The following is a 26,782-nucleotide window of genomic DNA, read 5'->3' as shown; positions in this document are numbered from 1 at the left end:
AAACCCAAGGAGAAACACACCAAGACACATAGTAATAAAATTGACAAAAATTAGAGACAAAGAAAAATTATTAAAAGCAACAAGGGAAAAGCAACATATAACATACAAGGGAACTCCTATAAGGTTAACAGCTGATTTCTCAGCAGAAACACTACAAGCCAGAAGGGACTGGTATGATATAATTAAAGTGATGAAAGGGAAGAACCTACAACAAAGATTACTTTACCCAGCAAGGATCTCATTCAGATTTGACAGAGAAATCAAAAGCTTTACAGACAAGCAAAAGTGATGAGAATACAACACCACCAAACCAGCTCTGAAACAAATGCTAAAGGAACTTCTCTAAGTAGGAAACACAAGAGAAGAAAGGGACCTACACAAACAAACCCAAAACAATTAAGAAAATGGCAATAGGAACATACATATAGACAATAACCTTAAATGCAAATGGATTAAATGCTCCAACCAAAATACACAGGCTCGCTGAATGGATACAAAAACAAGACCCATATATATGCTGTCTAAAAGAGACCCACTTCAGACCTAGGGACACATACAGAAAGTGAGGGGATGGAAAAAGATATTCCATGCAAATGGAAATCAAAAGAAAGCTGGAGTAGCAATACTCATATCAGATAAAATAGACTTTAAAATAAAGAATGTTACAAGAGACAAGGAAGGACACTACATAATGATGAAGGGATCAAACCAAGAAGAACATATAACAATTAGAAATATATATGCACCCAACATAGAAGCACATCAATACATAAGGCAAATGCTAACAGCAATAAAAGGGGAAATCAACAGTAACACAGTAATAGTGGGGGACGTTATCACTTACACTGATAGATCATCCAGACAGAAAATTAATAAGGAAACACAAGCTTTAAATGATATAATAGACCAGATAGATTTAATTATGTTTATAGGACATTCCATCTGAAAACCAGATTACACTTTCTTCTCAAGTGCACATGGAATTTTCTCCAGGATAGACCATATATTAGGTCATAATTCAAACCTCAGTAAATGTAACAAAAATTGAAATCATATCACGCATCTTTTCTGACAATACTATGAGATTAGAAATAAATTACAAGGAATAAAACATAAAAAACACAAACACATGGATGTTAAACAGTACGTAACTAAATAACAAAGAGATCATTGAAGAAATCAGAGGAAATCAAAAAATACCAAGAGACAAATGACAATGAAAACATGACGATCCATAGGATGTAGCAAACTCAGTTCTAAGAGGGAAGCTTACAGCAAAGCAATCCTACATCAAGAAACAAGAAAAATCTCAAATAAACAAACTAAACTTACACCTAAAGGAATGAGGGAAAGAAGAACAAATGAAACCCAAAGTTAGTAGAAGGAAAGAAATTATAAAGATGAGAGCAGAAATAAATGAAACAGAAACAAAACAATAGCAAAGATCAATAAAACTAAAGGCTGGTTCTTTGAGAAGATAAAATTGATAAACCTTTAGCAAGACTCATCAGGAAAAAAGGGAAATGACTCAAAAAATAAAATTAGAAATGAAAATGGAGAAGTTACAATGGACACCACAAAAATACAAAGCATCATAAGAGACTACTACAGACAACTCTATGCCAAGCAATGGAAAACCTGAAAGAAATAGACAAATTCTTAGAAAGGTATAATCTTCCAAGACTGAACAACAGTCCAGTCACAAGTAATGAAATTTAACCTGTGATAAAAATCTTCCCACAAATAACAGTGAGGACCAGATGGCTTCACAGGTGAATTCTATCAAATATTTAGAGAAGAGCTAACACCATACTTCTCAAGCTCTTCCAAAAAACTGCAGAGGATGGAACAGTCCCAAACTCATTCTACAAGGCCACAATCACCCTGATACCAAACCCAGACAAAGATACTACAAAAAAAGCAAATTGCAGACTAATATCACTGATGAACATAGATGCTAAAATCCTCAACAAAATATTAGTAAACAGAATCCAACAACACATTAAAAGGATCAAAAGCCGTGATCAAGTGGGATTTATCCTAGGGGTGCAAGTATTCTTCAATATACACAACTCAATCAATGTGATACACCATATTGACAAATTGAAGAATAAAAACCATATGCTCATCTCAATAGATGCAGAAAAAGCTTTGGACAAAATCCAAAACCGATTTATGATAAAAACTCTCAAGGAAGTGGGCACAGAGGGAACATAACTCACCATAATAAAGGCCATATACAACAAACCCACAGGAAACATTATTTCAATGGTGAAAAATTGAAAGCATTTCCTGTAAGATCAGGAACAAGACAAGGATGTCCACTCTCACCACTATTATTCAACACAGATTTTGTAACTCTTAGCCATGTCAATCAGAGAAGAAAAAGAAATAAGAGGAATACAAATTGGAAGACAAGAAGTAAAACTGTCACTATTTGCAGATGACATGATACTACACATAGATAATCCTAATGATGGAACCAGAAAACTACTAAAGCTAATCAATGAATTTGGTAAAGTTGCAGGATACAAAATTAATGCACAGAAATCTCTTGCAGGGCATGTGGAAGATGGTGGAAGAGTAAGATGTAGAGATCAATTTCCTCTCGCAAATACATCAGAAATACATCTACATGTGGATCAACTCCTACAGAACACCTGCTGAATGCTGGTAGACCTCAGACTTCCCAAAAGGCAAGAAACTCCCTACGTACATGGGTAGGGCAAAAGAAAGAAGAAAAAACAGAGACAAAAGAATAGGGATGGGACCTGTACCACTGGGAGGGAGCTGTGAAGGAGGAAAAGTTTCCACACACTAGGAAACCCTTTCACTGGCTGAGACAGGGGGTGGCTGGGGGGAAGCTTCGGAGACACGGAGGAGAGCACAACAACCGGGGTGCAGAGGGCAAACTGGAGAGATTCCCACACAGAGGATCCGTGTTGACCAGCACCCATCAGCCCCCACCAGCCCCAGAGGCTTTTCTGCTCACCCACTGGGGCGGGTGGGGGCTGGGAGCTGAGGCTTGGGCTTTGGAGGTCAGATCCCAGGGAGAGGACTGGGGTTGGCTGCGTGAACACAGCCTGAAGGGGGCTAGTGTGGCACAGCTAGCTGGGAGGGAGTCCAGAAAAAATCTGGACCTGCCTAAGAGGCAAGAGACACTTGTTTCAGGATGCACAAGGAGAGGAGATTCAGAACACCGCCCAAATGAGCTCCAGAGATGTGCACAAGCCATGGCTATAAGCACTGACACCAGACACAGGCATGAAAAGCTAAGGCTACTGCTGCAGCCACCAAGAAACCTGTGTGCAAGCACAGGTCACTCTCCACACCTCCCCTCCCGGGAGCCTGTGCAGCCCGCCACTGTCAGGATCCGTGATCCAGGGACAACTTCCCCGGGAGAACACAGGACACGCCTCAGGCTGTTGTAACATCACTCCCGCCTGTGCCGCCACAGGCTTGCTATGCATTCCATACTCCTCCCTCCCTCCGCCTGAGGGAGCCAGAGCTACCTAATCAGCTGATCCTTTAACCCCATCCTGTCTGAGCAAGCACATATGACCTCAGGCGACCTACAAGCAGAGGCAGGGTCAAATCCAAAACTGAACACCCGCAGCTGTGCAAAGAAAGTAGAGAAAGTGAAATCTCTCACAGCAGCCGCAGGAGGAGCGGATTAAATCTCCACAATCAACTTGATGTACCCTGCATCTGTGGAATACCTGCATAGACAACGAATCATCCAAAAATTGAGGCAGTGGACGTTGGGAGCAAAGATATATATTTTTTGGCACCTTTTCCCTTTTGTGAGTGTGTATGTGAATGTTTCTTTGTGTGATTTTTGTCTCTATAGCATTGCTTTTACCATTTGTCCTACGGTTCTGTCTGTTCATTTATTATTATTATTATTATTATTATAGTTTCTAGCACTTGTTATCATTGGTGTATTTGTGTTTGGTCGCTTTCTTCTTTTTTATATTACTTTTTAATTTTTAATAATTTTTAATTTGAATAACTTTTTCTTTCTTCCCTTCTTCCTTCCTCCCTCCCTCCATCCCTCCCTCCCTCCCTCCCTCCATCCCTCCTTTCTTTCTTTCTTTCCTTCCTTCCTTCCTTTTCTTCCTTCCTTCCTTCCTTTCTTTCTCCCTTTTCTTCAAAACCATGTGGCTGACAGGGTATTGGTGCTCCAGCCGGGTGCCAGGCCTGTGCCTCTGAGGTGAGAGAGCTGAGTTCATGACATTGATCCACCAGAGACCTCTGAGCTTCATGTAATATCAAATGGAGAAGGTTCTCCCAGAGATCTCCATCTCAACAATAAGACCCAGCTCCACCCAACAATCAGCAAGCTACAGTGCTCGACACCCTATGCCAAACAATTAGCAAACAGGAACATAACCCCACCCATTAGCATAGCGGCTGCCTAAAATAATAATAAGGTCACAGACATGACAAAACACACCACCGGACATGGTTCTGCCCACCAGAAAGACAAGATCCAGCTGCATCCACCAGAACACAGGCACTAGTCACCTCCACCAGGAAGCCTACACAATCCACTGAACCAACCTTAGCCACTGGGGCAGATGCCCAACATGATGGGAACTAGGACCCTGCAGCCTGTGAAAAGGAGACCCCAAACACAGTAAGTTAAGCAAAATGAGAAGACAGAGAAACACACAGCAGATGAAGGAGCAAGGTAAAAACCCACCAGACCTAACAAATGAAGAGGAAATAGGCAGTCTACCTGAAAAAATATTCAGAGTAATGATAGTAAAGATGATCCAAAATCTTGGAAATATAATGGGGAAAATAACAGAAACGTTTAACAAGGACCTAGAAGAACTAAAGAGCAAACAAAAAATGATGAACAACACAAAAAATGAAATTAAAAATTTCAGAGAGAAAAGATTAGTTAAAGACAACAGAGGAATCATTTCAAAATTTTTGAAACTTGACTTTTTACCTCAAAGATGTTTTGCATTGTCAATCTCTTATTCTGGCCTGGTATGTGTTTTTCAACCAAGAAGTAAATTCAAAATAATTGGTCCTTTGGAGAAAGATAAGACCAAGTCACTAATAGAGAAGTACTTTTCTTCACATTTGACACAGACGTTTATGGCTTGAGCTGGGGAATCAGAATGGCCAAGTACTGGTTCCAAAGTTACAAATGTATATTAAGGTGACATATGGTCACCTTATCTTTGATAAAGGAGGCAAGAATATACAGTGGAGAAAAGACAGCCTCTTCAATAAGTGGTGCTGGGAAAACTGGACAGGTACATGTAAAAGAATGAAATTAGAACACTCCCTAACACCATACACAAAAATAAACTCAAAATGGATTAAAGACCTAAATGTAAGGCCAGACACTATCAAACTCTTAGAGGAAAACATAGGCCGAACACTCTATGACATAAATCACAGCAAGATCCTTTTTGACCCACCTCCTAGAGAAATGGAAATAAAAACAAAAATAAACAAATGGGACCTAATGAAACTTCAAAGCTTTTGCACAGCAAAGGAAACCATAAACAAGACCAAAAGACAACCCTCAGAATGGGAGAAAATATTTGCAAATGAAGCAACTGACAAAGGACTAAACTCCAAAATTTACAAGCAGCTCATGCAGCTCAATAACAAAAAAGAAACAACCCAATCCAAAAATGGGAAGAAGACCTAAATAGACATTTCTCCAAAGAAGATATACAGATTGCCAACAAACACATGAAAGGATGCTCAACATCACTAATCATCAGAGAAATGCAAATCAAAACTACAATGAGATATCATCTCACACAGGTCAGAATGGCCATCATCAAAAAATCTAGAAACAATAAATGCTTAAGAGGGTGTGGAGAAAAGGGAACCTTCTTGCACTGTTGGTGGGAATGTAAATTGATACAGCCACTATGAAGAACAGTATGGAGGTTACTTAAAAAACTCCAAATAGAACTACCATATGACCCAGCAATCCCACTACTGGGCATATAACTTGAGAAAACCATAATTCAAAAAGAGTCATGTACCAAAATGTTCATTGCAGCTCTATTTACAATAGCTAGGACATGGAAGCAACCTAAGTGTTCATCAACAGATAAATGGATAAAGAAGGTGTAGCACATATATACAATGGAATATTACTCAGCCATAAAAAGAAACGAAACTGAGTTATTTGTAGTGATTTGGGTGGACCTAGAGTCTGTCATACAGAGTGAAGTAAGTCAGAAAGAGAAAAACAAATACCATATGCTAACATGTATATATGGAATCTAAGAAAAAAATGCCATGAAGAACCTAGGGGTAAGACGGGAATAAGGATGCAGACCTGCTAGAGAATGGACTTGAGGATATGGGGAGGGGGAAGGGTAAGCTGTGACAAAGCGAGAGAGTGGCATGGACATATATACACTACCAAACGTAAAATAGATAGCTAGTGGGAAGCAGCCGCATAGCACAGGAAGATCAGCTCGGTGCTTTGTGACCACCTAGAGGGGTGGGATAGGGAAGGTGGGAGGGAGGGACACGCAAGAGGGAAGAGATATGGGAACATATGTATATGTATAACTGATTCACTTTGTTGTAAAGAAGAAACTAACACACCACTGTAAAGCAATTATACTCCAATAAAGATGTTTAAAAAAAAAAGATTCAAGCTGTATCATGTTGCAAGGGATAGCTATACTGTACTTTGTTTATGTCAAACTTTATGCTTCTGCTTTCTAAGCAGACATAAACTACTAAAATGGCTTTTTATTCTATGGCTTCTAATTGGCTTTTCTTTCTATAATGTTCACAGTAAGGAAAAAGGTCGAATCTAATCTGTCAGATTTTCAAGGATGATCTGGGCAAAGTTCTGAGTTACAGGGGACTAATATAGTCATAACTTTTTCTGCTTTATTTCTAAAAGCAATTGTCCCTATCCACACATTCCACATGAATGATGAAAAGGAGATATTTTTGTTCAGAAAGTGAGGAGAAAGAAAAAAATGACAGTTATTGATATAACGTTGTGTATATACAATGAGAAGACCATTTAACTGATGTAAACTTTGGTGAAAATTTGAGGCAAGTTTTAAATTTATGAAGGTTGTCTTTGGCTTTGAGGCTTCAAGAGTAATGTATTAATGTCCAAGGCACTGATTCTATATAAGTATTTAAAGTCTTGCTTCATGATCAAAAGACTAGCATATCATTTTAAGTTTGTTTGGAGTAGGCTGCAATTACAGAGGTGTTACAAAAAGATGTCACAATGTGAGGCAGTGGCTTACCCCAGGGGGCAGCAATGAGATCAATTAATCTCACATGGGCCAAAATTGAGCATCGGTTCAAGCCATTCTCATGAATTCTTTTCCAGTCTCACCCTTAATTTACAGTTTCATCTCAAAGCCTACGTAGCCATATTTTCAATTTTATCTATTTGCTTCCTCACTTTCAACATATGGGATTATTGACCTTGAGACCTTCCTAAACTATTTACATGACATTGTTAACTACTGTGTATCATAATTTGAAGAAACCAAGAAAGGCCTAATGTAAAATCATACTAGGACTTGAAATAAATTAATTCTGTTCAAGTGGAATAATAAGTGTGTGTATATATATATATATATGTGTGTATATATAGGGTGTATATATATATATATATATAGGTACATCATAGCATATGTGCATTGTATAAACTATGCACAGAGTATATACAGTATATAGCATTACACAAAATGTAGAGTACAAATATACTATATATACAAGGTATAGTACATTGTATAAACCATTATTCTATTTATACATTATGCAGTTCTATCTATCTACCTATTTTATCTAAGATATCGGTCAATCCAATTTTGCAAGCAATCCTGTGCCAAATACCTTTCTAAATACACAGTATTTTCTAGATGTACTGCTCTTGAAGAGCATTTTATTGTCTTTTTAAATGGGTTTATTCAACACCATCTTGCTATGCTAACATACATTAACTGATACAGTAGTTCTCCCTTATCTATGGTTTTGTTTCAGTTACCTGTCAACTGCGGTTCAAAAATATTAAATGAAAATTCAAGAAATAAACAATTCATAAGTTTTCAATTGCATAACATTCTGAGTAGCATGGTGAAATCTTGCACTTTCCAGCTGTGTCCCACACAGAATGTGAAGCATCCCTTTGTCCAGCCTGTATTCATGCTGTATACCCTATGTGACCATTAATATAGGAAAAAAACATAGTATATGTAGGGTTTGAACTGTCTGTGGTTTCAGGCATCCACTGTAGGGCTTGTACCCCCTATGGATAAGGGGGGCTACTATATATGAGATAATAGATGATTTAACAGAAATAATTACTGACTTCCAGAAGAATGACAATTGTCCCATTACCTCAAGGAGACAATGTATATATTACATCTAAACTGTCAGAATCATAATTGATATATATAAAGAACAAGTATTCCATGTAATTTTAGAGAGGAATATATCAAGATTTTGAGTAGAAAATCATCAGGTTCCCTTAAAAGCAAAATGTAAAATTTATGGATTTATTTATGGTTTTAAAAGCCTACATTTAAGTCCTACAATTCACCAATCACTGTGTTACTTTCCAGATATACAATGATTAATGTTTTGTTTTTTACTTCAAAGAGCACTTATTCTGGTGGGAACAACAAACTGACACTAAAACATAATTACAATTCAGTTTCAAAAGCAATATAAAAAAGGTCAAAGAGAATGAGTTTACTAACTCTGAGGGAGTCAAGGAAATTTTACAGAAGAGATGAACCTGAGCTAAGACGATCAAAGAGGATTTGGAAGTCACCAGTCAGAAAAAGCAAAAAAACGTAATTCCAAATAATCACATGGAGTTTTGAAAGAGCTTGAACAGTCAAAATCCTGTAGTTCATATGACTGAAGCAGAGAATGGACAGAGGAATTTGGAGGAACTTGTTAAAGCTTCTAGCAGTGATAAATCACAGTAGTGATGTTGGGCATCCTTGTTAATAATTCTAAAGTTTATATATAAATTTTGCTTTACATCATTTGATGCGGTTTTCAGTTGGATGTCCTATATCAAGGAAATATCTATTCTTAAATTACTAATATTTTTAAAAATTCAGAAATGTTATCAAATTTTTCTTAAGCATCTATCAAGATGATAATATGAATTTTCCCCTCCTTACTTTTCTATTGTGAACTATTTAAACAAATATCTAAAGATTGTCATAGAAGCAAGTTAAATGTCCATCTTCACGTGAATAAAGATGTGATACATGTATACAATGGAATATTAGTCAGCCATAACAAAAGAATAAAATAATGTCACTTGCAGCAACATGGATGGACCTAGAGATTATCATACTAAGTGAATTAAGCCAGACAGAGAAAGACAAATATCATATGATATTGCTTATATGTGGAATCTTAAAAAAATGAAACAAATGAACTTATTTACAAAACAGAAAGAAACTCACAGATATAAAAAAAAGCCTTATGGTTACCAAAGGGGAAAAGGGGAGAGGGATAAATGAGGAGTTTGGGATTAACATATACACACTACTCTATATAAAATAGATAATCAACAAGGTCCCACTATATAACATAAGGAGCTATACTCAATATTTTGTAATAACCTATAATGGAAAAGAATCTGAAAAAAATAGATATGTATGTATGTATAACTGAATCACTTTGCTGTACGCCTGAAACTAACATAACATTGTAAATCAACTATACTTCAATAAATAAAATTAAGATTTTTGTGATAACCTTTATTATATTCCTGAGATAAAATATATTAATAATTTATTATTATTTCAAATGTGTATAGTTATATGTGCAGGTATTTATTTATGACTGGTCATCACTGTTCACAAAGTCAAGTTTATTTAAACTTTTAATTTTTCTACCTAGTTGTGTCTGATCCTGGAAAAAGCCAACTTGTAATCAAATCCTCCACTCCTAGCTGCTCTAGCAGATACCATGTGGATCAGAAAACAAGCTCCCAGACAAGCCCTCTCTAAATTTCTGACTCACAACATCAAAGATAAATAAAATGGTTGTTTAAGCTATTAAGTCCAGGGGTAGTTTCCTTATATAACAACAGATAACTGAACACCAACTTACCTATGTAAAGCTTTATGCCCTTGAACAAGTAAATCAAGGACTCACATCAAGTATTTATGGTCCCCTTGGCACCAATCCATAGTTCACCTTGCAATGCTGTCAACAATCATCTAGCTCTATTGTTGTATGGGGGAAAGGATTTTTTTTACGAGCTTTTACATTTTTTCTATGTTGGCATATTCTGTTTCCAACTCTATTCTGAGATAATATTATTGCAATATAAGCTTATCATTTTCAATTATATTCTCAAATTAATATGTAGAAAATATTATGTTGAAAAAGGAAAGTATGAAGTACTTACAACTTATTTGCTCACTTTCTTAAATTCATCCCCAAATAAGGAATTTCCTTTGTTTTTGCTGCTGGGCCAAAAGGCGTTGTCTTTGTTTCTGTTGAGTGATGTAAGGCAAACAGATATCATCCTGAGAAAGCCAAAAAAGTGAATAAATGAATTTACATATGGAAATGTAGATTTCTATCCATTTATTTTCTCTTTCCCTCTCTATCTATAGAGTTGTCACCTTTGTCATAAATGTTCAGGTATACTACATAAACAACAAAAAAGAGTTGGTATAGAAATCATAAACATTTTTAAATGTATATTTTATTATATATCTATATATATGCACACACACACACACACATATATAAGAAAAGGGAAACATTATAAGAGATAAAAAGAGTATCATTCACTCAAATAAATGAAAAAATTTTCCTAAAGATAGAGCAATCATATGTATATATGTCTAACAAAATCTCTAAAATGTAAAGCAAAAATAGACCAAAAAAGAGGGAGCGATTGAGTGGCAAATTTTAATATACTTCTAAGAAACGGGTATAGTAAGTGGAAATTGCATGGGTATGAAATATTTGATTAAAAGTGTAATAGGTATTTAAAAAATCATAGCTTCAATGAAAAATCTATATATCTATATCTATATCCATATATCTATATTTTTCAGTTTGGGAGAGTTGTCACCAGAGGACATTTGGAAATCTCTGGAGATATTCACAGATGTCACAAATGAGGGGGTGGGAGGGGAGGTTGTTACACCTCATTGGAAAGGCCAAGAATGCTGCTAAGCATCCCACAGTGCATAGGGCAACAAATTATTACCCAGCTCAAAATGTTAATATGCCTCTATCAAGAACTCATGATATCCATCTATATATTTTTGTATCTATCTACATCTGTACCTATATATTTGAATCCAGAGGCCCCTCTGCCATATTCAGTGGTAAAGTTTAAAGGAAGATTACAGAAATGCAATACAAGAAGGATCATTAAGAACTCATACCCCTCAGAATGAGGGCTTAGGTAAACCGAATGAGGAAGCCATATCAATTCATTGAATGGTGACTGAAAGCAAGGACATTACTGAACATGTATTGTGGAAGGGAGAACAAACTATTGTCTTGTGACCCACTGCAAAAAGAAAAAAAAAAAAAGGATCGTAGGAGCTAGGTATATGTTCTACTATGATTTGTTTCTACACTTGAATTTTATGAGTAAATCTCCCCTTTTGTCTATTCTTCATTTCTTTTTATTTTTCCAGTTTATTGAAATATAACTGACTACAACACTGTATTAGTACAAAGTGTACAACATAATGATTTATGTGTAACTTGTGAAATGATTACCACAACAGGCTTAATCAACATCCATCACTTTACATAGTTACATGATTTACTAATATCTGGTCTAGCACCAAGATGAAAGTAGCTGGTATTCTGACACCATGGAGCATCTTACTAACACTAGGCTACTTCCCTATGACCTTCTTATGTACGAAAAAAAAAAAACGTAAGACATTGATCTTAAGATGAAACATTTATTGGCCACTTTTTGTTTCTTACGCAACTAGAGATACAGGCAGAGAGACAAAAGGGGACCTGTCTGGCTAAGAGGTGCTTGTGTTAAAGAAGGAAGAGAAGAAGAAATAGGAGTAGAAGGAGGAGGAGGAGGAGGAGGATGAAGAGAAGGAGACTGAGAAAGGCCTCCTTCCTCTTTGTTCCTGCTTGAACACCACTTTGACATGAGCTAGCAAGAGGTTGTGTCCTTGATAGCATATTTGAAAAGTTTAACAAAATCTACAACAATCTATTTTCAAATTTTCAGTTCTGTGTGAAGAATTACTAATTGTTTAAGTCACTGTTAGGTCATCTTTGTTACTTGCAGCCAAAAAAAGTTCAAACTAGTAACAGTTTTCAAATGCTGATCACATATTATTTCAAAGCATTGAATTATTTTATTAATTTCTAGCTTGTAAGATTTCTTCCTATTCAGTTTTATTATTGTTTGTACTTTAACTTTTCAATATTTATGCACAGGCAATTTATTTTCAGTTATTTTTTTTCCTTAGAAATGATTCAATCTATACTTGCATCTTTGGTCAAAGTCAGCTTTGCCCATAATCCACAGATTTTGAATTGCAATAATGCTACTGGATTATTTCTTAATAGATTACATTCTTACTTACAGTTTTCTCTTTATCCTAAAAATCACTTAGATAAACATATTTTTTAATTCTTATTCACTTAAGTTTTCATATCAGCCATACCAGCAATTTCAGCCAAGGTTTTTAAAGTTTAAAACATTATTTTAAAAATTATAGCTACTTTGGCTATAAATTTCCACTGCACGTGCTGTATTTGGAGTTGAGCCCAATCTCTCCGACCACGAAATCCAATTGCATGGACCCTATATATCATGATGGTCCTAAATAAAGTTGATTTTTTCATCTTTAGCAAGTGTAATAGGTAATTTTTTCTTTACCAGTACCTTCTGGCAGGACAGGTGAATCTTTGTGTAAAATTAAGCATAATTCAGTCTTTTACTTCTGTTTTTGAGCTGGGAATCACCTTTGTTGTCAAATTTTCAACCATACCTAAGGAACATTTTGAGAGTAGATGAGCTTTCAAAATGTTTAATCCCATCCTTCCTGCAGTAATCAACACCATCCTAATAGTTGAAAAGTAATATAACATAATGGATCTTGATCAATTTATAATTGGTTTTCCTCTACTAAAGTTAATTTAAATGAGTAGATGAGTATTGTTATTAAAGAAGAACTTATTCTATGCTTAATAAAGACATGAGGAAAAACTTAGGAAAACTTTTTCAAGTTTTCAAGGTTCTACTGCAATGGGGATTTGCTATAGGGAAGAGAGGATGAGCTCAAATCCGAAGATAAAAAGGAGAGGTTGGAATTTATAGCCAAGGAGCAGAGTGGGGTCAGTGGATAGAAAATTAATAAGAAAAATATCATGAGTAAAAGGGGATTCTGGCTAAATAGAACTAATAGGATTCTTGCTGAAGGCAGGTGATGGTGATAACATATCAGCTGGGGGATGGTGGGGAAGGAGGAATTTGATCAGATATTGGGGTGATCAGATTATCTAGAGTGAGGATCTTGCTAAAATGACTTAGCTATATTCTTGCTCTAACTGCTGGGCCTGGGCCAGCAAGGACTGACACTGAAGCCAAGTCCTAGAGGGCTTAGAAGAGCCTGTACAGAGTTTGGCCAAGGAGAGTCTTTGTCAATATGTGCAGCACATAATTTATAGAAAAGAAAAATACATATTTTCATAGGAAATAATTTACTTTCCAGAAATGTGATCATTATCATATGAAGGTTTTTGAGAAACTTTCTGCCACACAAGTTAATTTAGACCAGGATATCTTTTGGGAGGATGATTACGCAGGACATCAATTCTTTAAGCCCCCACAACACAAATGTGGCCCATGAACGAACAGCATTGTATCACTTGGGGCTGTTTATTGAAATGCTCAATTTCATACCCTGCTCTAGACCTACTAAAATGAAATGCATATTTTAAAAACATGTCTAGGAGATTCTTACACACATCTAGTTTCTTGAAAAGAAACTTTAAGAAGCCAATGAAAAAAATTGAGAAAAATATTATCTGAGCTCTGGTATGCGGATAACAGTTTATCTGTGACCCTCATACTTGAAAGTCAGTGTTCTGAGTGTAAAAGCCGCTGCCCACATTTTTGAAAAGAAGTAATTACGAACTACGTATATGTGGTATTTCTTAGTACCATATATTCAATTAAAGGGATAATGTGATATTTATGGTAGGTCCAGGATTTAGGCACATTTAATAAATCCAATCTTCCTGTTCCTTACTCCACTAATAAATCACAGTATAAAAAGAAGAATCTCCAAATTGACATTAGATATATATTAACTGAATATATAATATATATTATATATATATAATATTTGAGAGGGAAATTTCATATTTTACAGAATGGTTTTATTTTCTGATAATGTAAGTTACTGTATTACTTCAACCTATTTGTTTCCAGATTAATATTTTATATGTTATGACTGTGGTAGATACATAATAATTTTTGTCCCAAATATATCCACTTTGAAAAATATGTTTTATACTGAACCTAGCCCATCTGTGGAGGTAAAATTAAAAGATTCAGGAGCATTCGGAAACCATGTCTCCCAAGCTGTAGAAGTGTCAATTGCCATAACTGGTCGTCCGTATTTTTCATTGAGAATGTGAGAGATTATTATTAAGGACAATATATCCTTCCAATATACTAAAAATAAAGAAAAGGTTAAGACCTACAGGTATACACAATTTGAATGCTTACATTGATAAATGGATATTACATAATATGTAGTAACTTAACCAAAACAAACAAGCAAACAAACACAGTTCAGAACCAAAACACACAAGAAAGCAAGGGTGGAGCTCCTCTAGGAATTGGAAAGCTATCAGCATTCTCTTTCTCTGCCTCTCATCTTTGCTTGCATCTGCATGAGGTTTTTATTTTCCTGCATATTGTTTTTATTTTCGCTTATTGAAGATGTTTTTTCCCCACACTGGCAGAGAACAGGGACCACTGTATTTGCATTTTAGAGGGTTATCATCACTGGGGGAAAGGAAATCCAAGTACTCCCCCTAGTGCCAGCTGGAAACAACTGAGGAATGATGTAGAGTGGCTTAATTCAACACTAAATCATGGGGATAAGGCATCACAATTGATGGAATATGTGTCAAGGTCAATGCAGCTGATGAAGTTTTGTGATCCTGGTCAGAAACACACAGCTGGAGTACAGATGCCATCCCCATGAAAAAGGCACAGGATCATTGTTATAGGCTGAGCTGCCCCATCCACAACCACCTCCCCCCCAAATTCATATGTTCAAATTCTAACCCCCAGTACCTCAGAATATGGCTTCAATTAAGTTAAAATGAGATCATTAGAGTGGGGTTTAATCCAATGTGACTGGTGTCGCTATAAGAAGAGGAAATGAGGACGTAGAGATATACATATACAAGGAGAAGACAAGACACCAGGAGAAAACAGCCAGGAGAGAGGCCTCAGGAAGAACCAATCTCCCAACAGCTTGATTTTGGACTTAGAGCCTCCAGAACTGTGAGGAAATAAATTCCTGTTGTTTAAGGCACCTAGTCTGTGGGACTTCTTTATGGCAGCTGGAGGAAACTAAAATAGTCATTCAAAGAAGGGAAACTGCTTCTACTACAACGAACCCACCTTCTTTTATGGTAATAAACAGTTAGTGGTTATCCCAAGAAATAGCCATCATAAGACTACTCAACTAATATATGTCTGGATGAAAGTACAGGCAATTCTAAAGCTTTTCTTTTATCTTATTCCTTACCCTAAGGAATCACATAGTTGTTGGAACCTCAAAACATTGCATGATCCATTCATTTTTCTCCACTGTTTGCACATTTACGTTATATATTTTCTGTTTTTCTCTAAAACCCATAAAATGCTTAATATATTTAATACAATAATTTTGCACTTAAAAATTTAGCACACAAAGAAAGGACATGTTCCAATCATCATACATCAGAATAAGTTTAGTGACTCAGTCTGGACCCAAGGAATTTTTCAGATAGCTTCTCCTCACTCCATCTCAGTCTTTTCTTTTTCTTTACTCATGAAAACAAACTACCGTCATATTCAATATCAATTTCTCTTCATTCTAATGAAAAACGAAAAGAAATATATGTACATGTATGTGTTATATGAATGGAGAGCAAATATAGAGTATACTTTAGAGATAAGAATATCTTTATTTAGTCAAGGCCAAAGTAGCATATGATTAACAGAAAACCTTCAAATCACGCTAGAGTAAAAGAAAAGACACACTGTATATTTTGGTTGGTGTTTCAAGAAAGATATCACTCAATAAAATTTATTCCACAGGCATATAAATGTAAATAATTTTCTTTCTTTTGCTGTTAAAATTAATTTATTTGGATCATTATTAGAAATTCTCAAAGAAAAATGTAACATTTTTTTTCTGATGAAGACATAGATGAGTTGAAAACAATTATTTTTGTGGGGGAAAAATGTCAAACTCTATATATAAATAGGGAAAAGAAGGTTTTTCCCCTATTGGTTTTATAATATCCAAAATCCCATACTAAATTTGGGAAGAAGAAAACAAAAGATTTCAAATGACATCTAAAGGAACAAATGTTTCTTTCAAAACATATTTAAGAAAGCCAATAGGAATAATTTCTACTCAACACATTGCTACTCATAAACAACTTATTTATACTGAGTCTATTTAACTTCTCTCTGTTACAATGAGATATTATAATTTGGGGAAAGTTGAGTATAATAAAGATCTTCTGTCATAGAAGAATAAAGATTACTTTTTCTCTTACAAGTCTTCATATGTGTCAATAGATTTGTATATACTTCGTACAATCTTTCATCCTAATGGACTCCCAGAAGCAATTATCAATATTTGAAGTCATGTTTTTCTGCTTTAAGGTACATGTAAGCATATACACAATGTATTTGTCATATATATTTGACAGGAAGACAGATTCTAATTCATAAAAAAATCAATCAAACCCCTTATATTTTTAATAATTATTTTCCTTTAAAAATGTCAATGTAAGTTTAGTTAGATAACCTAAGATGATCTGTACAATTCATATATTATATTCATTCTGATTTAACTTTAAATATTGAAGGTATTTTTGTTGTTCCCAGGTGGGATGATAGCATATTCAGAGGACAAATATTTACTGTTACTCGTGATATACTGAGTATCAGGTGAAATAAGTGGTAGTAGCATTTTATCTAAAGTTTTTTACTTAAAAAAAACCAGCCATAAACATAGCATAAAGCCAGGCTGAGAGATTTTGTTTTGAAAGGCAGAAAGCACCTAAAGGAAAATTATTGATCAGACTTTGGAGATAAAGTAGAAAAGAGAAGTTTGGTGTCATCTTTTTTATAGGCCATTGAATATTAGAATCCACATCAGTCTGCCTCTAGATAGGGAAGACATGCCAAATTACATCAGAATTTTAAGCTCCAATTTTATCTAATCTGTTTGTGCAGATAAAACCTCAAAGTTCCATAATGCCAAATATATCATCTTAGTCAATTTGCTTCCTTATCATCTTTCCTTTGACATTTTATTATGTGACAGACCAAGAAACAGCACTGATTTCCCTTGGAGAGTTTAATTCACATCTAGTATCTTTTAGAAGGCTTCCCTGATAGGAATAGTAATCATAATATGAAATCGTTCACTTTTAATAACATCTTTAAATATCACATGATTTACTTGCACACAAATTAAAGTTCTGGAAGTAACATGTCAAAGTGCCTTCAATACTGGTAGAGTTGAATTTCTTCCCCTGGCTTGAAGAGAAATTGAGTGACCTGAGACACACTCCCCACTTTATTTACAGCACATGGACAGGCACCTGACTGCCCGTGGGAAAACATATATAGTACAAAAGCATGTGAACTTTTTCATAAAGGACAATTTAAGCAACAGGGACTTATTGAAAGAAATTCCCACGGGGAAGTTTAGACAGACCGAACACAATGAGGTACAACTAGCTCATTCTATGCATTTCTCCATTTCTTCTGTAAAATATTTTCATGATAGCAGAAAATGTAGCCCTTTTATATTATTTTTGTGATTATGGAAAATGTTTCAAATTTATTGAGAAGGTAGCAGGATCCAGTTTCTCTATTCACATATCCCCCAAATCCAGGAAACCCATTTTAGGTGTCCCTAGAACTCCTTCACCAAATGCCACTCTTATCATGAGACTGGCGGGAAATGTAGATCTGAAACTTGGCCAGCTCTGTCTAAGGGGCATGAGATATATCCAAACATAAGAAAAAATGAGATGGGTCACAATTATTAGATAAGTGATTAGATAAATTATGGCAAACACTGACATTTCACAATTTTGCTTGCAATCCCATGTTTTGTACACAGACAAATAGAACCATTTCTAAGAAATACTTCACATCTTACTGAACACTAGAGATAAGGATTGTGATTCAAATCCTTCCAACTCAGTAGAATGTGCTCTAAAACACATTGTTTCCTATACCAATTATTGGGAAGCTTTTCTGAAATCTGACTCTTTCTGAGAAAGAAGTTTAAAAAATCAAACTGAAGCAAAACTTAATATGACATTTACAGCATTTATATTTTTAGCTGTGTCTGAAACATTTTTGTCCAAGTTTTTCTGGAATATTTTTTATTACCAGCCAAAGCTCTCTGCACTTCAAACATATTTTTAACTAAAAAAATGTTAATTTTGAACTACTTTCATTTCGTATCATATGTTTCCCTATCCTTTATCTTATCTTGCCCCATATTTGACAACATTAAAGATTACTTATTACAAAAATGCTTAAGAAACTGGGGATAAAAGAAGCATACCTTACCATAATAAAGTCCATATATGTCAAGGCCACAGCTAACATCATGCTCTACTGTGAATGGTTAAAAACTTTTCTTCTATGATCAGGAAGAAGAAAAGGGTGCTCATTTTCATTACTCATAATCAACATAGTTCTAGAAGTTCTAGACAGATTAATAAGGCAAGAAAAAGAAATAGAGAGCCAAATCAGAAAGGAAGAAGTAAAACTCTTTGTTTGCAAGTGATATGATCTTATGTTTAGAAAATCTCAAGGACTGTACTAAACTGTTAGAACCAATCAACAAATTCAGTAAAGTTGCAAGCTAAAAAAATCAATAAATAAAAATCAGTCGTGTTTCTGTACACTAACAACAAAATATTTGAAATAGCAATTAAAAAATGCCTATCTAGGGCTTCCTTGGTGGCGCAGTGGTTGAGAGTCTGCCTGCCGATTCAGGGGACATGGGTTCGTACCCCGGTCTGGGAAGATCCCACATGCCGCAGAGTGGCTGGGCCCATGAGCCATGGCCAGTGGCCTGCGCGTCTGGAGCCTGTGCTCCACAACGGGAGAGGCCACAACAGTGAGAGGCCTGTGTACAGCAAAAAAAAAAAAAAGAAAAGCCTATCTACAATAGCATCAAAAATAATAAAATATTTAGGAATAAATTAAACAAAAGAGGTGAAAGTTCTGTACAGTAAAAATTACAAGAATTTGATCAAAGGAATTGAAGTACACAGAAACAAATGGAAAGATATCTTGTGTTCATTCATGGATTGGTAGTATTAATTTGTTTAAATGTCCATACATCCCAAAGCCATCTAAAAGATTCAGTGCTTTTCCTACCAAAATTCCAGTGGTATGTTTCACAGACAGAAAACACAATGCTAAAATTTGTACAGAACTACCAAAAACTCTAGCCAAAACAGTTCTGAAAAAGAAGAAGCAATCTGGATGCATCACACTTCTTGATTTCAAACTATACTAAAAGTTATTGTACCATAATCAAAACAGTATGATACTGGTCTATAGATATATAGACCAATGGACCAGAATTTAGAGTTCACAAGATTCACATATGTTCACCCTCACATATACCGTCAACTACTATTTCACAAGCAAGCCAAGAATACTCAGTGGGAATAGCATAGTCTATTGAATAAATGGACAAAGTGAATAATCAGAAGCAAAATAATGAAACTGGACCCCTATCTTACATCTCTCCTCAGAAAAATGAAGTCAAAATGGATTAAAGAATTAAATATAAGACATGAAACCATAAAACTCTTAGTAGAACACATAGGGGGGAGAGATATTTGAATTTGGTTTGGGTGATGATTTGGGGGGTATGACATTAAAAGCATAAGCAACAGAAGTGAAAATAGATAAGGGGGACTATAACAAACTGAAAAGCTTCTGCACAGCAAAAGAAACAATGAACAAAACAAAAAGGTAAGTTATGGAATAGGAGAAATATTTGCAAAGCATACATCAGAAAGGGGTTTATATCCAAAATATATAAGGAACTCTGAAAACACAATAGGAAAAAAATTAATAATAATAATAATATAATTAAGATGGGAAGAGTACCCCAATAAATATTATTCCAAAGAAGACATACAAATGTCCAATTGGTACATGAAATGTACTTGACATTTCTAATCATCAGGGAAATGCAAATCAAAACCACAGTGAGATATTACTTTAAATCTGTTAGAATGGCTACCATAAATAAGACAAAGGATAACAAGTGTTGGTAAAGATGTTGAGAAAAGGGAACCCTTGTGCCCTGGTGGTAGGAATGTAAGTTGACGCAACTGCTATGGAAAATAGTATGCAGGTTCATAAAAAAATAAAAACAGAACTGCCATTTGATGCAATTTCACTTGTTGGTATTTATCTGAAGAAAATAAGAATACTAACTCAAAATGATATTTTCACCTCCATGTTTATTGCAGCATTATTCACAATAGCCAAGATATGGAAACAACTGAACTGTCCATCAATGGAAGAATGGATGAAGAAGATATGATGTATATATCTAATAGAATTTCATTCAGCCATGAGAAAGAAGGAAAACATAACATTTGCAACATCATGAATGGAACTTGAGGACATTATTCTAAGTGAAAGACAAATACTCTATGATATCACTAGAATCTCATAAAGCTTATCTTATAGAAACAGAGTAGAATGGTATTTACCAGGAGATAGGGTGGGGGGATAGGGTGATATTTGTCTAAGGGTACAAACTTTCAATTACATGATAAATAAATTCTGGAGATCTAATATACAGCATAATTATTATAGTCAACAATAGTGTAGTATATATACCTTAAAGTTGCTAAGGGAATAGACCTTAAATGTCCTCACCAGAAAAAAGAAATGGTAATCATGTGACATAATTGTCTTAGCTACTGTTATGATCATGGTAGTCATGTTGCAACACATAAGTATATCAAAGCAACAGGTTGCGTACCTTAAATCTGCACAATATTATATGCCAGTTATATCTCAATGAAGCTGTAGGAAAAAGATACAAAATATCAGTAGGTGCACATTGTGACAACAATAATATAAGGATTAGGAAGGAGAAGTTAAAATGTAGAGGTTTCGTGTATGACTGAACTTGTTATCAGCCTGAAATAGACTTATAAAATATTTTATCTAAGGCCCAAGGTAAGCACACCTACACATGCAAATACCTATAGAAGTTACAGAATAAAATAAGAAAAAAAATTCAAAGCCCATCAATAAAAAGAAAATCTACAAAAGAGTAAGGAAAACAGTAAGCAGGAAAAAAGAAACAAAGAACTATAAGACTAACAGAAAAATAACAGAAGGACAATATTGAATTATTTCCTATCGATAATACTTCAAATGTAATTTTGTTAAACTCCTCTATCAAAAGGCATAATGACTGAATGGATTAAGACATAGTTTAGATTTAAGAACACAAAAAGGCTAAAAATTAAGGGAAGGAAAAGACATTCCATGCAAATGGAAACCAAAAGAGAGCAGGAGTGGCTCTATTTATATTAGACAAAATAGAACAACTCAAAAACTGTCACAAGAGACAATGAAGGGCCTTTTACAAAGATAAAAAGGTCAATCCACCAGGAAGATATATCATAAATATATATGCACTCAAATCTGATCACCTAAGTATATAAAACAAACATTGACAGAACTGAAGGGAGAAATAGATAGCAATATAACAATCAGAGGAGATTTCAATATGTCAATTTTTATAATAGATAGAACATGTAGAAAGAAAATCAATAAATAATGACTTGAGTATCACTATAGACAAAATATATTTAACAGACATATACTGAATATTCCATCGAAGATCAGCACAATATACATTATTCTCAAGCACACATGGAACTTTCTTCAGAATAAATCACATTTTACATCATAAAACAAGTCTTGGTAAATATGAGAAGACTGAAATTATACCAAAGATCTTTTCTGACCACCATCAGACGATCTGAACAACCAATGGTCAAAGAAGAAATTTTAAAAATTATAAAATAACTTGACACAAATGAAAACAAAAACACAACATACCAAAACTTATAGTATGAAGCAAAAGTGGTATTAAGAGGGAAATTTCATGCAATAAATGCCTTCATTATAAAAGAAGAAAGATCTCAAATAAACAACCTAAATTTACACCTCAATAAAAAAAAACTAAGCCCAAAGTTAGAAGAAAAATGAAATATTTTTAAATTAGAGGAAAAACAAAATAAAAAAGAAAAATAGAAAAAATAATAAAAGAAACTGAGAGTTATTTTCTTGAAAGCTAAACAAAATTGACAAATCTTAGCCAGATTAAGGAAAAAGAGGTAATGCAAACAAATAAAATTGTAAGTCAGAGAGGAAACATTACAACTGAAGGTATAGAAATAAAAATGATAAGACACTATTATGAATAATTATATGCCAATAAACGGGATAACAGAAGAAACAGTTAACTTCCTAGAAACATATAACCTACCAAGATTGATTCAGGGTTAAATCAAAATCTGAACAGACATATAAATAGTATAGAGATTAAATCGATAATCAAAAACCTCCCAAAGGAAGCCAAGTATCAGAGGGCTTTGTGGGCAAATTCTACCAAACACTTAAAGAAACTTTAATGCCAATCCTCAAACTCTTCTAAAAAATTTAAGTGGAGAGAAACTTCCAAACTCATTATATGATGCCAGCATTATCTTGATACCAAAGCCAAAGACACCACAGGAATACTATAGGCCAATATCCCTGATGAATATAGATGGAAAATTCAACAAAAAGTTACTAGAAAACCAAGTCCAACTTGAAAGTGTCACACATGGTGACCAAATGGAATTTATCCCTGGATTTAAGAATGATTCAACATTTAAAAAAATTAATGAATGTGATACACCACATTAACAGAATAAAGGATAAAAACTACATGATCCATCTCAACAACTACAGTAGAAACATTTGACAAAATTCAACACCCTTTCATGATAAAAACTCTCCATGAACTAGGTATAGAAGGAAAACCTCAATATAATAAAAGACATATATTAAAAGCCAGGAACTAACATCATACTCAAAGGTACAAAACTGAAAGCTTTTCCTCTAAAATCAGGAGCAGGGCAAAGGTACCTGCTCTGTCATATCTATTCAACATGGTACTGGAAGTCCTAGCCAGACCAATTAGACAAGAAAAGGCAATAAGAGGCATCCAAATCACAGTGAAAGAAGTGAAATTGCCCCTGTTTGCAGATATCATGGTTTTATACATAGAAAGACTAAATGAAAAAAAAAAGTTGTTGGAACTAGTAAGCAAATTCAGTAAGGTTTCAGGATATTAAATAAAAACACAAAAATAATTTACCTTTCTATACACTAGCAATAAACTATCTTAAAAGGAAATTGAGAAAAACATCCCATTTACAATAACTCTAAAAAGAATAAAATTCTTAGGAGTAAACTAGTGAGGTAAAATACTTATATACAGTAAACAATAAAACAATGATAAAAGAAACTATGTAAGATCCAAAGAAATGGAGAAACCTCTTGTGTACATTGGACTGGAAGAATTAATATATTAAATTTCCATATTATCCAAACCAATCAACAGATTCAGTGCAATTCCTATAAAATTCCCAAGGCATATTTTTAAAGAAATAGAAAAAGAATTCTAAGATTTATATGAAATCGCAAAAGGTACAAATAACCAAATTAATCTTTGGAAAAAAGAACAGAGCTGGAGGCATCACACTTCCTGATTTCAAAATATTTTACAACACTACTATTTATTTTTTTTAATTTTGATTGGAGTATAGTTGCTTTACATTATTGTGTTATTTTATACTGTACAGCAAAGTGAATCAGCTATACATATACATATGCCCCCTCTTTTTTGGATATCCTTCTCATTTAGGTCACCACAGAGCATTGAGTACAGTTCCCTGTGCTCTACAGAAGGTTCTCATTAGTTATCTATTTTATATATAGTATTAATACTGTATATATGTCAATCCCAATCTCCCAATTCATCCTCTCCCACAACACTACTATATTTAAAATAGATAACCAACAACGACCTACTGTATAACACAGAGAACTCTACTTAATATTCTGTAGTAAACTAAATGGGGAAAGAATTTATGAAAGAATAGATATATGTATATGTATAACTGAATAATTTTGCTGTACATCTGAAACTAACAAAACATTGTAAACCAACTACACTCCAATATAAAATAAAAATAAAAAGATAAAGTTAATATTCAGCAGTTTAAAAAATATGCTACAACACTACAGTAGTCAAAACAGTATGGTAGTGGCATAAAAACAGACACACAGATTGATGTTACAGAAAAAAAAAAAGATCCCAGAAATAATTCCTCACATAGACAGTCAACAGATCTTCAGTATGGGTGCCAACAATCCACAGTAGATAAAGGATAGCCTCTTCAGCAAACAGTGTTTAGAAAACTGAATATTCAAATACAGAAGAATGAAACTGAGCCCTTATCTTATACCATATCATCAAATAAAATCAAAATGGATTAAAAACTTAAACTAAGAACCTTAAACTGTAAAACTACTAGAAGAAAGCACAGTAGAAAAGCTCACGACTTTAGTCATGAAAATGATTTTGTTTATATGATACCCAAAGCATAGGCAACAAAAGCAAAAACAGACAAGTGGGAGAGCATCAAACTAAAAAGCTTCTGTACAACTAAAAAGCAAGTGAAACAATCAACAAAGTAAAAAGCTATCCTACAGAATGGTTGAAATATTTTTAAACCATAAATCTGCTTAGCAGTTAATCTTCAAAATGTATAAGGAACTTGTATAATAGCAAAAAACCTAAAAAAAGAAACCAAACAATTAATAAGTGAGCTAAGGATTTGAATAGATATTTCTCCAAATAAGACATACAAGTGCCCAAAATGTATGTGAAAACTGTTAGTTAACATCACTAATCATCAGAAAATGCAAATCAAAACCACCCTTATACCTGTCAGGTGGCCATTAAATAAAAATTTAAAACTAAAAAAAATTTTTTTTAAATGAACCAAGTATTAGTTAGAATGTGGAAAATTAGATTCCTTGCACAGGAAGGTATGGACTTTCCTCAAAAAATTAAAAATAGAACTACAATACGATCTGGAAATTCCACTTCTGGAAGCATTAGCACTCTTACACTTATTAAAATTATTCACAACAACCAAGTTGTAGAAACAACCTAAATGTCTAAAATAGATGAATGAATCAAGAAAATATGACATACATAAAATGAAATATAATTCAACCTTAAAAAGGAAGGCTTCTTAAGTTGATAATTTGAAAGGAATGGTAATATAATAAATACTTTGCAAACCAAATAAAAATAAGTTAGTAATTTTCAAAGTTAGGAATGAGAAAACAAAAATAGTTATGATAAAGTAATTATAGAAAAACTATTATATCTGGGGAAGCAAAATTTAAGATATTATTCCCTAGAGAAATATGAATTATATAAAAATAACCCAAGAGAGGGCTTCCCTGGTGGCGCAGTGGTTGAGAGTCCGCCTGCCGATGCAGGGGACGCAGGTTTGTGCCCCAGTCTGGGAATATCCCACATGCCGCGGAGCGGCTGGGCCCGTGAGCCATGGCCGCTGAGCCTGCATATCCGGAGCCTGTGCTCCGCAATGGGAGAGGCCACAACAGTGAGAGGCCCGTGTACCTCAAAAAAAAAAAAAAAATAACCCAAGAGAAATGAAAGCACTTAAATAGACAATCAACAGAAGAAAGATTAGAAAAGAGAAAAAGCAAAATCTAACATCGAGGAGCCCAAGAACAAATGAGTTCACAGGTGAATATTATCTACTGTCATTAATAATTTCAATATTTAAATTATTTTGTACCATAGAAATATAAGTACATCTCCTAGATTTGATTTAGTAAGATAGCCGAAATTTATATCCAAAAGAGAATAGGAAAAAAAACCTTACTTTTGAATATAATTTTAAATGAACAATTTTTCCATAAAAGCCATGGTAATTCAGTGTCAAATTACCAGAAATTATATATTTTATTGACATATTAAAGGAAACAATTTAATCATATCTATAGATGGTAGAAATATACAAAACTATTTCAAATAAAAATGAGTGCTACTTAAAATGTAATAGAATCAAAGTACTGAAATTTAATTAAAAACTAAAAAATAAAACATTATCCTTTAACCCAAACCACTAAAATAATTTTAGTTAAATAAAAAGGAAATAATTAGATATCTCCATTGACATTATTGTTCAATATTGTTTTGGAGATTTTAGAAAATAAAATATAAAATATTCCTGTATTTTCATTAATAAAAATATTCAACTGCATATTTTGCTATTTGCATTTTTTTAGCTACATAACTTCTAGCAATAAGTTCTAGCCTTAAAAGAACATGTAACAAATTAGTAGTTAGAATCAACTAAACAT

At 34.1% G+C, this 26,782-nt stretch overlaps 1 long non-coding RNA gene across 1 annotated transcript in view; it reads right to left on the bottom strand.

Annotated features, from left to right (window-relative positions):
* The window catches only part of LOC141278215 (uncharacterized), a 225,865-nt gene that overhangs the window by 68,286 nt on the left and 130,797 nt on the right, over positions 1 to 26,782 (bottom strand). Inside the window, exon 3 of the long non-coding RNA XR_012330562.1 lies at positions 10,409 to 10,529. This is a non-coding gene — a long non-coding RNA (uncharacterized lncRNA). The remainder of the gene's footprint in view (positions 1 to 10,408; positions 10,530 to 26,782) is intronic.

The sequence above is a fragment of the Tursiops truncatus genome, chromosome 3 (assembly GCF_011762595.2).
Source record: "Tursiops truncatus isolate mTurTru1 chromosome 3, mTurTru1.mat.Y, whole genome shotgun sequence".
Classification (NCBI taxonomy): domain Eukaryota; kingdom Metazoa; phylum Chordata; class Mammalia; order Artiodactyla; family Delphinidae; genus Tursiops; species Tursiops truncatus.
The sequence above is the reverse complement of the archived record's forward strand: the minus strand, read 5'-3'. Positions and strand labels throughout refer to the sequence as shown.